Below are 16,195 nucleotides of genomic sequence, written 5' to 3' on the forward strand. Positions count from 1 at the left end.
TTATATACAGCTTGACCAAGTGCGTGTGTATTTCTATTGGGTAGATTCCTAGAAATGTAATTGTTGGGTGGAAGAATATTTACATTTAAAATTTTGACAGGTAATGCCAAATTGCTCTCCACAAGATTTTGTCAGTTCACGTTTCACACTCTTACCAATCCTGATATTAACAAACTTTAAAAATGTTTCCAATCTGCTGGGTGAAAAATTGTTCTATTTAATTTGTATTACTATGATTGTGAAGTTGGACATCTTTTCATATATTTAGTGGCCATTTGTATTTCTTATTGTGTGATCTGCAGGTCATATCCTTGGCTTATTATCTGATTGTGTTGTTTTTGTTTTTCTTAGCGGCTGGTAGAAGATCATTTCATTTTTATGCCTCTAATCCTTTGCTTGCTTTACACATATAATAAATGTTTTCTCTGTCAGTCATTTATCTTTTCTTTTAAAGTCATTTCCATGAAATGTTGCAGAGATGAAAGAGTATACATAAAATATGTTTAAATTCTAAAGAATGGCAATACAATAAATGCCAAGGAATGTGTGATCCAGTTAAAAAATTTGTACATATTCATTACCGTGAAGACCCCTGTGTTCCCTCTGTAGTCCCACCTCCATATTCCGAGGACCCACAACTCTAAATTTTATGTTTATTATTACCTTGCTTTTCTTTATAGTTTTACCACATACATTTGAGTTCATAAGTAATATCTTATTAGTTTACATGTTTAAATGTTTGTATCAATGGAAGCATATTATTGAGCATTCTTTGGTGACTTCCTGTTTTACATTCAATGTGTTTCTGAGATTTATTTACTTTGCTGCATGTAGCTGTAGTTCACAAATTTACAGATCATAAGATAGGGTTATTTTTCCTGTGGTGGTTGCATTCTGAAATAGAAATGTGTAAGCATGTATTTAAAAAGTATTACTAAAAAAGCAAAAGAAGAAAAAATCCTCACTTGCACACAATACTCCACAGAAGCAAATTGGATAATTCATAGTGATGGTTAATCCTCTTAGCAAATGGATTATTTTCTTCTATTCTTTGAATGTTCATACTGCTATTTAAAGTAGTGTATCCTCATTAACCCCTTCCATTAGATGGAGTCTACAATTAGGCTTCCCTTGTGCTACTGTCCCCACCTCAGAAAGAGAGAGATGATGGATTCAGCATAAAGCTGGACCCACTGTATAAGTAAGTAACCTGACTGCTGAGCACATCAGGATAGCTTTCATGATGCATAGAGGTAACACAATGGAAATCACAGTTTAGAAATCCAATTTATCTTGCTGTGAGTAGAATTGCCTCCGAAAGAGACGACAATTAGTTTTGTTCCATAACACTGTTATAGCAACATGACATTGAAAAACTACTTGCAAACTGCCAAAGCATTCGTCTACCATGAGTTCCTGCCACGGAGGGAAAAATGTTAATTCCATTTATGTGAAAAAAATGTAAAAAGATTTTTTTAACAAAGAGCAATCCCAAGGTCAGGATATGACTGCTGAGGTGAAGAAGTGAAGGCTTCCCTCAAACTTTTAGTTGCTTATACATTCTATTAAGGCAGCAAAATTCTGCTGATTCTTGTTTCTCAAAACCACTAGAGTTGCGACTCAGGCACCTTATAGAAAGTAGAGAGTAATGCCAGCTTTTACTGTTTCCTCTCAGGCTGTACCAGAGCCCGCCTCTGCTGCTCTTAGTCGGCCTTTGGTTCTCCTCTTTGGCTCCAGTATCCTCCTCCTCTTCTTCCCATCACCTGCCAAGTCAGTCCACTATTTTCACGATTATATGGCAAAGCCCTTAAAATGCATCTTTATATTCACTGCAGGAATAAAGAGGCCACTGTTATAGAACACACTAGAAATAATAAAAAAAAACCCTGACATGCGCATAACTTATTTTTCTACCCTTCTGTAGGCAAGCATACATCAAAAGAAAATGTCCATGGTTTAATAAAATCGGACTCAGACATCTTGACACTGGACTGTATGAGTGTTTATTGACTACCTAGGAGTTGCCAGGCATTGTCTGGGAGAGAGTGTGAGATAGTGGAAAGGGCATGAGGTCTGGAGCAGGACAGACTTGAGTGGAAGTTCAAGCTCCACTCTTTACTAGTGGTGTGGTCATGGAAAATCCTTAATATTTCTGAATTTCAGTTTCCTCATTGGCAAATGGGGAAAATAGTTATCTTCTGTGGTTATTGTGAGAATAGGTATTATGTACATAGAGATCCTAATGCGTAATGTATTAAGTGCTAACTATTATTATTAGGCTATGTGGAGTTAAGAAAGATGAGATTTGGGTCCCACCTTTAAGGATCTTGTTTTTAGAAGGAAATAGAAAACTTGTGGATAATCCCTGTGCTTTGAAGGAATAAAAGCCAGAAAGAAGCTTCCAAGTGCTTTGGTGAGAGCTATGAAAAGAATGTGTCTGGGATATTGCAACAGGTCTCCCTGATTCCTTTCTTGTTTTCCAACCTATTCTTTATACAGCAGCCAGTACCTTCTTTCTTAAATGCAAATCTGATCATGCCGTTCTTACACTTGAAATCCTAACATGGTTTCTCATTTCCTTTGGGATCAAATGTTCAGGATATGAATTCTTGCTTAATTCTGCAATTTTCACCTCTTTGCCTCCACCTTCCCCATCTCCAAGCATATACTCCATGTGCTGGCCCCACTAGACCTTCCCCAGTTCCAAGAACATGTCATTTTCTTGTTCATTTATTTTCCTTTGCACATGCTGTTCCCTGTGCCTGGACCATTTTTGGTGTCTCAAATACCAGTTCTTTAGGTCTCAGCTTATTAATCACTCCTTCCAGGCTGGGTTAGGTTCCTCTCTTACAGTATACTGCAGTTCTCTATTATAGCACACTTCTTTATGAACTGCCATTTCCCATTTACCTGACTCTGTCACATAGACTGTCAGCTCAGAGAGGGCCAAAAACATGTCCTTGTTGCTTCCATAATATCTCCTAAGTCTAGGACAGGATCTAGTACACTGAGCGTAACCAATAGTTACTTGCTGAATGCATAAATGAATGGTCTTACTGGAAGAGGTGGCAGTTGATATGGGTCTTAGAGGAAGGAGGATTTCAGAAGAACTCTAATACTAGTTTAGGAAAATCAACAATGGGAGTGACAAAATTCACCATGAACTTAAGACTTCAGACATTTATATGGTAATTCTGAAAGCCTATGGTCATTTTCCTGCCACAAAAATAATTTTAGTCAACATGAGGCAGTCCGCAGGAAGCAAGGGGACTGGTTTTCATCTTATCTGAAGAATACTCTGTATTAACTTTTTGTTATGAAAAAATTCTATCAAGAGTAGCAAAATGGTGATTTTCTAATATGGTAATCCCGGCCACATTTATTAGCTGGCATTCTTCAGTAAAGAAGAGCTTTCTTTCATCAACGGAAACTATTTGGTTTTCTGAAATACATTTTTTTTTTTAATTTAAGAAAGACAAGTTCAATTCTTAATTTAGTCTCTTTGAAGTATGTTCTTTTTGTGTGTTTCATCATGGATTTTTATATATTCAGTGGATTTTAACTGATTGCAATCATTATTCCTTTTGATGTTCAAATTGTCCCATCTCTGGCTGGTGGGAGCCCCTTAAACTGGCTTCTATAACCTTTTGACAAATCCCATCAAACTTTCATAGCTCCCTTGCTTTCTAGAACAACAGAATGCTCCAAACTCATCTTCTATTTGCCGCAGGTGTGGAATCAGCCTTTACTCCAAGGGTCATTGGTTCCTTTTTTTTTTTTTCTTTTACATGGGCAGGCACCCGGAAGCGAGCCCGGGTCCTCTGGCATCGCAGGCAAGCATTCCTGCCTGCTGAGCCACTGTGGGCCGCCCTCATTGGTTCCTTTTAATGGTATATGATATTTGAGTCCCAAATCTGGGAGTAGAGGTGCTAATCATTACTAGGTTGTTATTTGCTTCCAAGCCTTTTCAGTGGACAAGATCTAGAAAATGTGTACTAAAAAAATCATGGACTTTATATGATCTCACTGACATGAAATAATTAGACTAAGCAAAGTCATGGAGCCAGAAACTAGAATGTAGTTTTCTAGGGGTCAGCATGGAGGTAGGGAAGGGGAGTTAATGCCTAATTGGTGCAGGATTTCTGTTTGGGGTGATGAAAAAGTTTTGATGATGGTAGCACAACATTGTGAATATAATTAACACCACAATTGTCTGGGAGAGAGTGTGATATAGTGGAAAAAGCATGAGTTATATACCTGAATGTGATAAGAAATTTTAGGTGGTATAAATGTTTCCAGAATAAAAATGAAAAATAAAAACAGCAACAACCATAAAGTTGTACAACACAAACAGTGAACCTTAATGTGAACTATAAACTCTAGTTAATAGTACAATTATAATAATATTCATTGTTACAAAGGTACCATGCTAATGCAAAATGTTAATAATGGGGGCGGGTATATATGTATTTTCTGTATGATTTTTTTGCAAACCTACAACCACTCTAATAAAATTTTAAAAAGCACCATAAAAAATATCGAGTTAATTCTGAAATTCCAGTTCAGATTTCACTATATAAAGGATTTTTACTTAATTTAAAAAATTTATATATTTCCCTCTTTTCCTCTTACACTGAAGTCTTGATTCTTAATAATGAAACCTATTTTTAATAGCTTTATCCTATAATATTTATATAAAATAGTTAAAAGTAATAATAACAATTTCACAGCTAACAGTTAGACCACAGAATAAAATGGAAGGTTTATTTTTTTCTGTCCTTAGAGTATATTTCATTGAATATGTACAGCAAAAACACTGTGTTTTAAACTCATTTGAATGATTTCTTTTCTAATAACTTTTATATCACCACTAATGAGTCTTCATTATACTTGAAAAAGCAAGTTACCTAAGGTTTTTCATTCTAATAGACCTAGTCCTATGGGGGTATGTGTGGCACAAGAGATTAGAGTGGCATTCTTAATTAACTAATTGGAACGAAAATAGCAGAGGAAAATCTGTTATGTAAATAGTGTTCGCACAACAGATTTTACAAGGAACCTTGTGATGGAGTGGAGGAGAATAGCATATGCAGAATTCTTCTGCTAATGTGAGTTATTGGGTCTCCTTGTTAATATCAGGCTTCAGTAAGCTTCTTAATATGATTCGTCAGCAAACTATGGACAATATAAGGTTTCCCAGCACCTGCTCGGTGTTCAGTGTTTTGCCATAAGTGTGTATTGAGCAGAGTGTTAGGAATGAGGTCCAGGTTAGAAACGAAGGAGGCAGCTTCTTTTACCAGTGCTGAGACTTGGAATGAAGAGTATTCAAATGATTCTACCGCTTCCATCTGGGAAGCAGATTGAATGGCTAGTTTAGGAAGAAGGAGAGAGAAGTTAGGTTTGTCCCAAGGAAAAGGTATTGGAAAGAAAGGAAGGATGGAAATTAAAGAAAGGCTCTTTAATTAATTGAAGTAGTTCTCAGAACTTCAAGTCACTTTTCACCCTGTCTCTTTAGAATGAATTGGACGGTGTGTATTATCAACACCATTTTAGTAAAAGGTTTTAGCCTCTTCTAAGGTTTGGTATATTATAGTGATCAGTTGAGTAAACCATTTTCCTAGCCTACATATGTACTTTGGGTTGAGGCTGAGACTAAGTCTCTCACTCAATATTTTGGTAAAGCAATATTTAGGAACATCATATTACAATCACCTCCTCCAGGAATTGTTCCTTTATTTTCAGGATGAATTATGTGTTGTTCCTCTGTGCTTTTATATATATTTTTGTTATTGCATTTGCTACATACTATTGCAATTATCTGCATAAGATATGTTTTTATCTCTAGACTGTGAGCTCCCTGGGGTCAAAGAGTAATCATTTTATTTTCCCACACCCGTAGCCTAGGGTCAGGCACATAATACGGGCTTGTTGAATGTGACTACGTATTTGCTGAATCATTGAATCAGCTAATTAATTTTCAAAGCCTTCCAACCCCAAGATGAAATGGGGGACTAGAAATACACTCTTGAAAAATTTATACAGGCATGCAATATATATAAGGAAATATACTGACTGGAAATGCCATAAATGTTGAAATAAGCACTTCTACTCTATTGTCATAAAAGGTAATGTCGGGCAAATCTATGGGTAATATAATAAGCTTTCAGTGAGGAAAGGATCTTAGAAATCGTCCAAATCCTCATTTTGTAGAGGAAGCTGAGGCTTAGCCTCGAGCAGGGCCGCTCCCTGTTAGAATAGAGATCCGACCCTGTTTTCTCAGTCTTCTGTCCAGTGCATGCTCTGCTCTTACACCACAACCAGTGCGCAACCAAGGACAGACAGGAGGGATTGACTTCCGTGCCCACTGTACCCCATGTAATTACTTTCAGAACTGTAGGAGAAATCAGGCCACTTCCTAAGTTGAGAATGAAGCCCATAAATCAAGCATTTCAGAAAGCGAATCAGAAAATTCAGCAGATCAAATTAAGCCAGTTTAAATTGAGAATCAGATGCCGATAGTCTCTCAAGAGACCAGATAGATGCCGCAATATTAGGTTCATTTCTGTAGTGATGACATAAAGCTATTTAGGGACGTCTGGGAGACAGTCTTCCATCCCACTGAGAGGTGGGAAGGGTGATTGGTCCTATTTTCAAGTTCCCTCATTTTCATTATCTATGCTTGGGATGGACAACCACAACCTTAATTATTTCTGTTTGGGGGGGGATAAGGGGGGAGAACAAAACTAATGCTGTCACCAGAGGAACACACGGAGAGTATTTACTGTCCTGGAGAGCAATCAACAGAAAATTTTGCTAGCACATCACTCCTAGGGCGATACGCTCAGTGGGAACTGAGAGCAGCAATGAGTTGTGCCGGCTACTCACTGGGGGTGACAGTTTAAAAACAATGAACTGAAAAATGTCATAAATTTTAAAAACAATGAACTGCCTGGTGTCAGGGTTGAGAGATTGATGGGATTGGTGTCTGGTGAGTCTCATAGAAGTAGTATAGAAATTCACACCATTTTAACATTTAACATGTCCCTTGCAATGATTCATTAAGAGCCACATAGATATAATGCATATCTATGTATATACTTATATATTTATACATACACACATACATTGTTTATATTATTTTTATCTGTGTTTAAAATGCTTGGGAGATGAAGCGTGTTTGGAAATGTTCAGTCAAGCGAAATGGTTCCTTTTGCAAGGTGCAGTTAGTTTTGATAGCTCGAGCTACCTTTAACTTTCTTTTCCCTTTCTTTCTGTGTAATTAAAGATGAAGGGCAAGCAGTAGAGCAGAGGGTTTTACTTAGGATGGTGTCCTGCCAGCAGTGCTGCTGCCTGTGTTCATATGCAATTACAGTGTGAACGGTTCCTCCTGGAGTGGTGTCACTGGGTTGCCACTCTAATGTAGCTAGATGGAAATCTGTGGTTTGAAAGTGTATCCTTTTGCTATTGCTGCATAACAAACTACCCCAAACTTTGTGGTTTAAAACAACAGCCCGTGAATTATAGCTCGTGAATTAGCAGTTCAGTTGGGTGGTTCTGCTGATTTTGACTGGGCTTGGTCATCTGTGCCATCAGCTGAGAGGTAGTAGGCTGGCTGTTGGTGGGTCTAGGATAGCCTGGGCAGGGACAAGCTGCCCTCGGTATGTTCCTCACATCCCTCCAGCAGGCTAATTCAGTCTTGTTCTCATGTTGGTTTGCAGTTAATATGCAAGTATTTTTTTTTTTTTTTTTTTGCCTCTTCTTGATCAAAGTGAGTCACATGACCAAGCCCAGAGTTAATGTGAGAAGGCACTACCAAAGGTAGACAGTTAGCAAAGAAAAAGTTCAAAGTGAACATAATGAATGCCAACAGTCTTTACTCTTCAAATCAGTAATGTTTTTATTTGGCGTTTGCATTTATTCCTTCATCCAGAAGTTTTTATGAGACTGCCACATTTCAGACCCTGTTCTAGAGGCTGAGACAAACTTTGTGCTTAAAATGATTACCTGGCAGGACATATTTTCCTTGCCTCTCATGTTTTCTATTTCTTCATCTGTCATCCCAGATAAGAAGGGGGTCTTTTATAAAGAGGAATAAAGAGATAGAAACTTTGTTAGCATAATAGTAAATCATAAGTTTGCTCTAAGAGGCGTTCAGTGTTAACTTGAGAAAGATTTGTTTTCTTTTAAAGTGACCCCTAATTTGAATGTTCTGAAGCCTTCTCCAGCGTCACACAGAAACATTACTCCTTTTAGGTAGAGCTGAAATGTGGAAGGAGAGAAAAGAGAGTAGAAAAAGACCAAGGAGGTCATGTTAGAGGGGGAGGAGGAATGGAGCTGGGAAAGAGGCATGAAGTCCAGAGAGAGAAAGATGAGCTTCAGATGCCCTTTTGAGATGGACTCTGAATTAGCTGGAGGGTGACACTGTAAGGAAAGCAAAGATGTTTCATATCTTACTCTGGGCATGTACATAATTGGCTAAAGCTTCTTTGGTAATAAGAGACTTTTCTGTAGTCTCTCCAGACACTTTGAGGGTAACTAAGGCATTTCATCATATGGGAATATTGAAGGATTAATTATTTAGCTTCCTCTGTTTTCTTCCCTTTGCAGCCTCATGCCTACCCAACCTACTCTTTTCATCCTTATTATATGGCAGACACCATTAGCTTCCTTTTGGTTTCCGGAACCTTTCCACTAACCTCGACCTCAATGATTAGTCACTTTAATTTTGCCTTCTTTTGATTTCTAGAACAAGCTATATTCTAATTTGTTATTTTCTTGAACCACAAAATTCAAAACCTTGCAGACTTCTAAAAAACCCACCATTTAATGGAATCCACATTCCTGGTATCTCTGAAGTTCACGTTAAACACTCAGACACAGCCATCTTTCCCCAATCACACCCCCTCTCACTTCTCTGAATAGACTTTTCTACTTCTCTCATTGTGCTTTCCTGTCTCCATAATCACTTAAAATTTTTTTTTATCACCACAACAGACATTTTTTTCTCTTTTGTGAAAAATAACAAATATACAAAAAACCCCAATAAATCTCAAAGCACATTGCAACATTTTATTTTTTATTATTTTTTTCTCACTCATAATGACTTTTACCCCTTCTCCTCTTACCCATACATGGGCATTGCCGAATGTTCTGTTTTGTGTGCTCCTCCTTAATCTCTCTACTTTTTTCTTCGGTAATAGAGTGGCCATATGATTTGTAACCAAAACTGAGACAGGGTCGTCTTGGACAAATGTTAAACTGGATGGGATACCAGAACAACAGGAGTAAATCAGGACTGAAGCCTTCTCCAAATCTCTCTCAATTTCACATTTTCAAACGTTTGCTGGTGGTTTCTATTTGGATGTTCAAGGCTTTAAACTCCATATGTCTTAAAATTAGACTCCACCTTTTCCCATTCTTTTCTAATCAATTAGTCCTGGTTTCCCTACTTCTGCCAATGTAACTGCCATCTTGTAATGACTGAGATTTGAAAACCAGAAGTCATTCTGAATTCTTCCTTATATAGTTCATGGCATAAATCACTGGGATTACTGATTGACCTTTATAATTTTTCACCTAATCCCTTCTTTTTGATTTTCATAGCAGCTATTTCAGCTCAGGCTTTTAGCACCTCAAGCCGGGATTATTTTGGTGCCTGATTCCAACCAGTTTTTAAATTTTTATCTATCCCTTCTTCTCCCAGGACTGTATGCTTATCTCATCCAGACCCTTTACTGTCTCCTCCTCTACATGGAATACTTTGACTTTTGACTGTTTTGACTATGATGTATCTAGGTGTGGAGGTCTCTGAGTTTATAATTTTAGATGTTGTATCAGTTAGGATTTTCTAGGGAAACAGAATCAGCAGAGATATCTTTCTATCTCTATCATCATGTAGATATGATGAGATTTATTATAGTAATTGACATGCATCTGTGGGGATTGGCAAGTCCAAATTTCATAGGGCAGGCCACAAACTAGAAACTCTGATGAAGGTTTTGATGGATTTCCCAGTTGTAGCTGACTGGCTTAAGTAGCAGTAGAAATTCTTTCTGACCACTGAAATCATCACTTCTCCCTTTAAACTTTCAACTGATTGGATGAAACTTCTCTTATTGCTGAAGACAATTTCCTTTGTTGATTGTAGATGTAATCAGTCATAGATGTAATCAACAGATTAATGATTTAAATCCACAAAATGTCCTCCTAGTACTTACTTGACCAAACAACTGGACACAATAACCTAGCCAAGTTGGCACATGAACTTAACCATCACAGACATGATTCATGTTTTCATTATATTTGGAAATGTTTTGGCCATATATCTTCAAATATTCTTTTAGATCCTTTCTGTTTTTTCTCTCTTTCTCAGACTACCATTATGTGCATACTGGTATGTTGGATGGTTTTCCGCAGGTATCTGAGGTGCTGTTCATTTTTTTTCTTCCTTGTGTCCTCATACTGGATAATCTCAATTGACCTATCATCAAACTCACCATTTCTTTCCTCTGCCAACTCAACTCTGTTGTTAAGTCTCTCTAGTGAATTTTCATTTCAGTTATTATAATTTCCAACTCAAGAATTTCTCTTTGGCTCTTTTTTTAAATATTAATATTCTCTGTTTGTGAGAACATAGTTCTGAGACTTTTCTTTAATTCTTTAGATAGGGCTTCTTTTAGTTCTTTGAACTTATTTATAGTAGCTAATTTGTAGTCTTTGTTTAGTAAGCCAACATTTGGACTTCCTCAGGGGTAATTTCTATTGACTGTGTTATTTTTTTTAAATTGAGAAATCATATTAAACATACATTCTATTCATGGTGTACAATTGATGATTCACAATATCATCACATAGTTGTGTATTATTACCATGATTGTTTTTTAGAATATTGCATCACTCCAGAAAAAGAAATAAAAAGAAAAAAGGAAAAACTCTTACATACCATACACCTTACCCCTTCCTTTCATTGACCACTATTGTTTCCATCTGCCCAATTTATTTTACCCTTAATCCCCCCATAATTTATTTATTTATTTTTTATCTATATATTTTTTACTCATTTGACCATACCCTGGATATAAGGAGCATCAGACAAGGTTTTTACAATCACACAGTCACATTGCAAACATTATATCTTTGTACAATCATCTTCAAGAATCTAGGCTACTGGAATATAGCTCAACAGTTTCAGGTACTTCCCTCTAGCCACTCCAATACACCATAAATTAAAAAGGGATATCTATATAATGTATGAGAATAACCTCCAAGATAACCTCTCAACTCTGAAATCTTTCAGCCACTGGAACTTTATTTTGTCTCATTTTTCTCCTCCCTCTTTTGGTCAAGAGGGCTTTCTCAATCTCTCTCTTTTTTTTTTTTTTTTTTTTTAGAAATATTTCAGTTTATTTAAATTGTTAAGTAGAATATGAAACCAAATTTGTAACTAGTACCAGAGAATGGACTTAACTGTTTGGTGTTTAATGAGAACAGCTTCTACACAGGATCCCAAGAGACTTACAGAAAAGGGGAAAAGCCCCAATATTAAGCAAATAAAACTCATGTTTCCAACAGATGATACAAAAGTTGATTTATACTCCATTTCCCTTTTTTTTTTTTGATATTTAGAAAGTGCAGATTTAACAAAAGGTAGCCATATCCTTTCTACGGAAAATGCCAATTATAATTACGCAAACAACAAAATTGTCAGTCTGTTACCCCAACTCCCAGGGTTTAGTTCTCAAACCTTAAGTAACTGCATTTAATAAGGATTAAGAGAATTTAAAATAAAAAAGCTACTGCCACATTCCAGAGAAAGGGAAAACAACAAGTTAATCTAACAAAGGTAGGTTTAACTTAAAACTTTTTGAGAAGCTTAATATCATTTCATTATTTTCTTAGTGGAAAATTAGGGATTATTTGGCAAGGTTGCTTTTACTAGAAGTAAACAATGATAAAGTCAAATGAGGGGGAAAACCTAAGAACAACAACAGGTGAGGCATGTAAAATTGTTTTTAGGGCACTAACTGAAAAATTCGTGGATTTTCAGCGCAGATACGTCCACAGGGCATTAAAAGAGCCAAGAAGGCATTAAAATGCTATCCACGACACAGAAGGACTGTTCAATGGAAACTGCTGTCCTAAACTCAGCCTCTGCTAGAAATGAATCATGCTATTCACAATTATTTCAACAAAGGTATCATCTTAGGATGCTAGCAGCATAGCAAACTTAACTTATTCCATCCTAATGATAAGCAATGAAGCAAAACTAGAAAATGAAGCAAAAAAGGGGTGGGGTTAGAGATAGCTAGAGATCTTATCTTCACATGAAAAGCTATTTGTTGTCCTTTTTTCAAACAAATCATGGCAATACAAGTTTTCCAAAAGTATATGAAGACAGGACTTAAATTTATTAATATTCTAAAGTATTTCTAAATCTTAAGGTGAAGACAACTTAACACTGAAAAAGTCTTCTTCAGAAGCCAAATCTTGACACATTTGGCAAACATGTTAATAAATTTCACTCCTCTTTTCCTGCCTTTTAAAAAACAAAAAACAAAAAATCTTTACTGGGCTACCAAACTGCTAGAGAAGTTGCCAAAATAGACTATTTAAATTTAGGTTAAGAGGTTTATTCTAGGAAAATGAATAGGCTACACACCTAATGAGAAAGACAAACTATAACAACACCCTCCAAACACTAGTGCATGCAATTAACTCTTCCATTTCATAAACGCAATGGATAGACAGAGGGGGAATAAAGAAGGAAGGAGAAGAGGTACATAGAAGGAAAACAGCTAAATGAAGGACTTCAGGCACAGAAGTTTTAGGGGAGAGAGCAAACAAGGGGAAGACACCAATTAACTGACTTTTGTAGGCAGTTAGAGTTTATCTTTCAGTTTACTTAGCAAGTTAAATCAGTGCTTTGTGTCGAATTTCTCAAACCTATTAGTTTCTCCCTTTCATTTTTAAATAACTCATACCATGGGGGGGGCGGTGCTGGGGCAGGGGAAGGAGAAGCAAATAAAGCAGCATGCAGGAAGAAAGAAGCAAGGAAAGCATGGCCAAGGAGAAGAAATGGTAGCAAGAATAGTCTTAAATATCAAAGCTACTTAAAATGAGATTCAGCAAACCGAAGTTATCATTTCTGCATTACCCTTTGTCCTCAATTAACTACTTCGAAAATTACAGCCAAGCAAATCACAAACATTTTAATAGTTTATATTTGGATGATATGTCTCCTGCACATGCTTCCACCAAAACAAAAAAGGCAAAACCAAATTAGTTCCTTTCCACATAAGGCACAGGACAAAATTAACCCCATTTACATAGTCAAGGTGAAAATGAGCGTCTTCCTGGCTTGTTTGTTTGTTTGTTTCTTTTGCTAGCCCATGTCTATAGATTACAGGGACTCAAGCACATCATCCATGACAGAAAATTCCAATGTTGTACAAAATAAAATTGTTAATTCTAACTTTTATTCTTATACAATTTGCAGAATAGAGTTGAAATGATTGCTATAGGTTTTAATGTTGATAAGAAGAACCGGACTATAATACAACTGAAATGCAGTGGTGAGCTGAGCAAGTACATTTAAAAATGAAGTCACAGACATGATTTTTCTATACATTTTTTGTTTGAAGAAAATATAAAGTCAGCAAGCAGGCACAGATGAAAGAACAAATAAAATAGGTGGATTTAAGATGAGGAATAAAAATATCTATTTAGGATTAAAAATGGACAGAGTGGTTTATTTTGCAGCAAGAAGAAAAAATCAGGTGGTGGATGGCAATTGATGGAACAGGAGGACGCTCAGCAACATTTGCTCTTCCAGCCTGTCACGCCTCCTCCACTGCTGATATCTAGATTTTCACTGTTGGGCTCTTTTACGGGGGTCTTTCGAAGGATATCTTCAGCTAATGTGAGGAATGCCTTCTCGATGTTTATATTTGCTTTTGCACTAGTCTCAAAAAATCTAATACCATGCTCCCTTGCAATCTGTTCTCCTTTTCCTTTAGGTACAACTCTTTTATCATCCACATCACACTTGTTTCCTAGTAACATTCTTTCCACATCTTCATTGGCATGCTCATCTATGTTTCTAAGCCATTTGCTGATGTTTTCAAAACTTTTACCATTTGTGATGTCATATACTAGCATGATACCCATAGCTCCTCTGTAGTAGGAGGTTGTGATGGTGTGAAATCGCTCCTGGCCTGCTGTATCCCATATCTGTAGCTTGATCTTCTTTCCTTGTAATTCAACTGTTTTGATCTTAAAGTCTATTCCTATGGTGGAAATAAAGGTGGTATTGAAGGCATCATCCGAAAAACGAAAAAGGACGCAGGTCTTCCCCACTCCCGAGTCCCCGATCAGGAGCAGCTTGAAAAGCAGGTCGTACGTCTTCTTCGCCATTGGGAGGAGCGGCTCAGACTCTCGCCGCCGGCGGCCCCAGGGGATCGGTCCCTCTCACCACAGCCAACTCCTTGCTCGGGCGTTCTCAGGCCGGAGGACCGAGAAGGCGTGGGAAAAAAGACTCGAGAAGGCGCGGGTGACCTACGAACCGCCTCGTCGAGGAAGCCCCGACGGTGGCGGCGTCCAGTGCCTCCGAAGGCGGCGACCGCGACTCCGCAGCCTCTCCCAGCCGCTCCGCCCGGTTCCGGGGAGTCGGTCGGGACAAAATGGCCTCCCCTCCCCCTCAGGGTTGCTCGGCCGGGACGCTCCCACCGGCAAGCGAGCAATCTCCGCCGTCGAGGGAGCGCGGCGGGCTTAAGGACTGACTCGCTCCTGAGCGTAAACCCCGAGCTAGGACGCGGCGATGGCAGCAACGGTGGACCCCGAGCCGCCAAGCTCAGCTACATAGCCACAGGAAGCCGAGCCGCCCGGCCTGAGCCACCTTTCCCCCGTCTTTCTCAATCTCTTGATGCTGGGTCCTGGCTTATCCCAGGCTTTCTGTCTCAAGCTGCCAGGGAGATTTATACTCCTGGGAATCATGGCCCATGTAGGAGGGAGGGCAATGAGTTCACCTGTTGAGTTGGCTTAGAGAGAGAAGCCACATCTAAGCAACAAAACAGGTTCTCTGGGGGTGACTCTTAGGCCTAATTTTAAGAAGAAGAAGGCTCAGCAGAAATAAGTTTCATAGGGATAACCCCAAGATCAAGGGCTCAGCTTATTGATTTGGTTGTCCCCACTGCTTGCGAGAATATCAGAAATTCTCCAAATGGGGAAGTTGAATATTTCCTCCTTTCTCAGTCCCCCAAGGAGACTTTGCAAATGTTTGCTTATTCACTGCCCAAATCACTCTGGGATTTATTGAAGCATCACACTAACCTGAACAAACCAATAAAATCGCATACCCTATTCAAGATTCCATGTACTTATGGTGTTCAACTAAACTGACCATACAAGTTAAATTAGGAAATTCACTACCCAAAATATAAATTTTGCACCAAATAAACATCTCTCTCTTTAGTCTCACACAGAAGTTGGAGTTTTAAAATGTGGATGGTATCATCTTTTACCCAGTCTTCTGATATACCTTAGTTCTATCCAGATCAGCTTCATGCATATCTCTATTTGATGTTCGTTGACTGCTTTTTTCCCCTTATATGGGTCATACTTTTCTGGTTTTCTTTGCAGTTTGCATAATATTTTTTAAAACTTGAAATTAAAAATGATACACTATGTCAATTCTGGATCTCACCATCTACTCTTGCCCACCTCAGTTTGTTGTTGCTGTTTGTTTGTTTAGTGACTCTGCTAAACTAATTCTGTAATGTCTGTATTCTTTGTCATGTGTGGGTACTGTAGTCTCCTTTTAGTTATCATAGTAGTGACCTAGTGATAGCACAGAGATTTCCTTAAATATTTTGGATCAGTAAGTCTCCCAGCCTATGCTGAGGGACTATGTGTGTGTTGGAGTCATGCCTTCAATGATCTTGCAGACAGTTTCAAGACTGCCTTAACCTTTGTTTATAGCTTGCATACAGCCTCAAGGTCAGCCAGAGGTGAGAGGTATGCACAACCCTGCACATGACCTTTCCAACCTACAGGAATCTGTGAGTTTAGAGTTTTTATTATTTCTGTATTTTTTTCTATACCCTATCCCACTCACCACCACCCCTCGCCCCGCCCCGGCCATTTTCAGGTACTCCACTTGAAATTCTCCCACAGGTCACTGATGTTCTGTTCATTTTCA

At 38.0% G+C, this 16,195-nt stretch overlaps 1 long non-coding RNA gene and 1 pseudogene across 2 annotated transcripts in view; one reads left to right on the forward strand and one right to left on the reverse strand.

Moving 5' to 3' along the window:
- Nucleotides 1-16,195, forward strand: part of LOC143690131 (uncharacterized) — a 176,639-nt gene that overhangs the window by 41,771 nt on the left and 118,673 nt on the right. The window lies entirely within an intron of this gene.
- On the reverse strand, nucleotides 13,454-14,898 carry LOC143642621 (ras-related protein Rab-10 pseudogene; annotated as a pseudogene).

This window comes from Tamandua tetradactyla, chromosome 7 (assembly GCF_023851605.1).
Source record: "Tamandua tetradactyla isolate mTamTet1 chromosome 7, mTamTet1.pri, whole genome shotgun sequence".
NCBI classification, from domain to species: domain Eukaryota; kingdom Metazoa; phylum Chordata; class Mammalia; order Pilosa; family Myrmecophagidae; genus Tamandua; species Tamandua tetradactyla.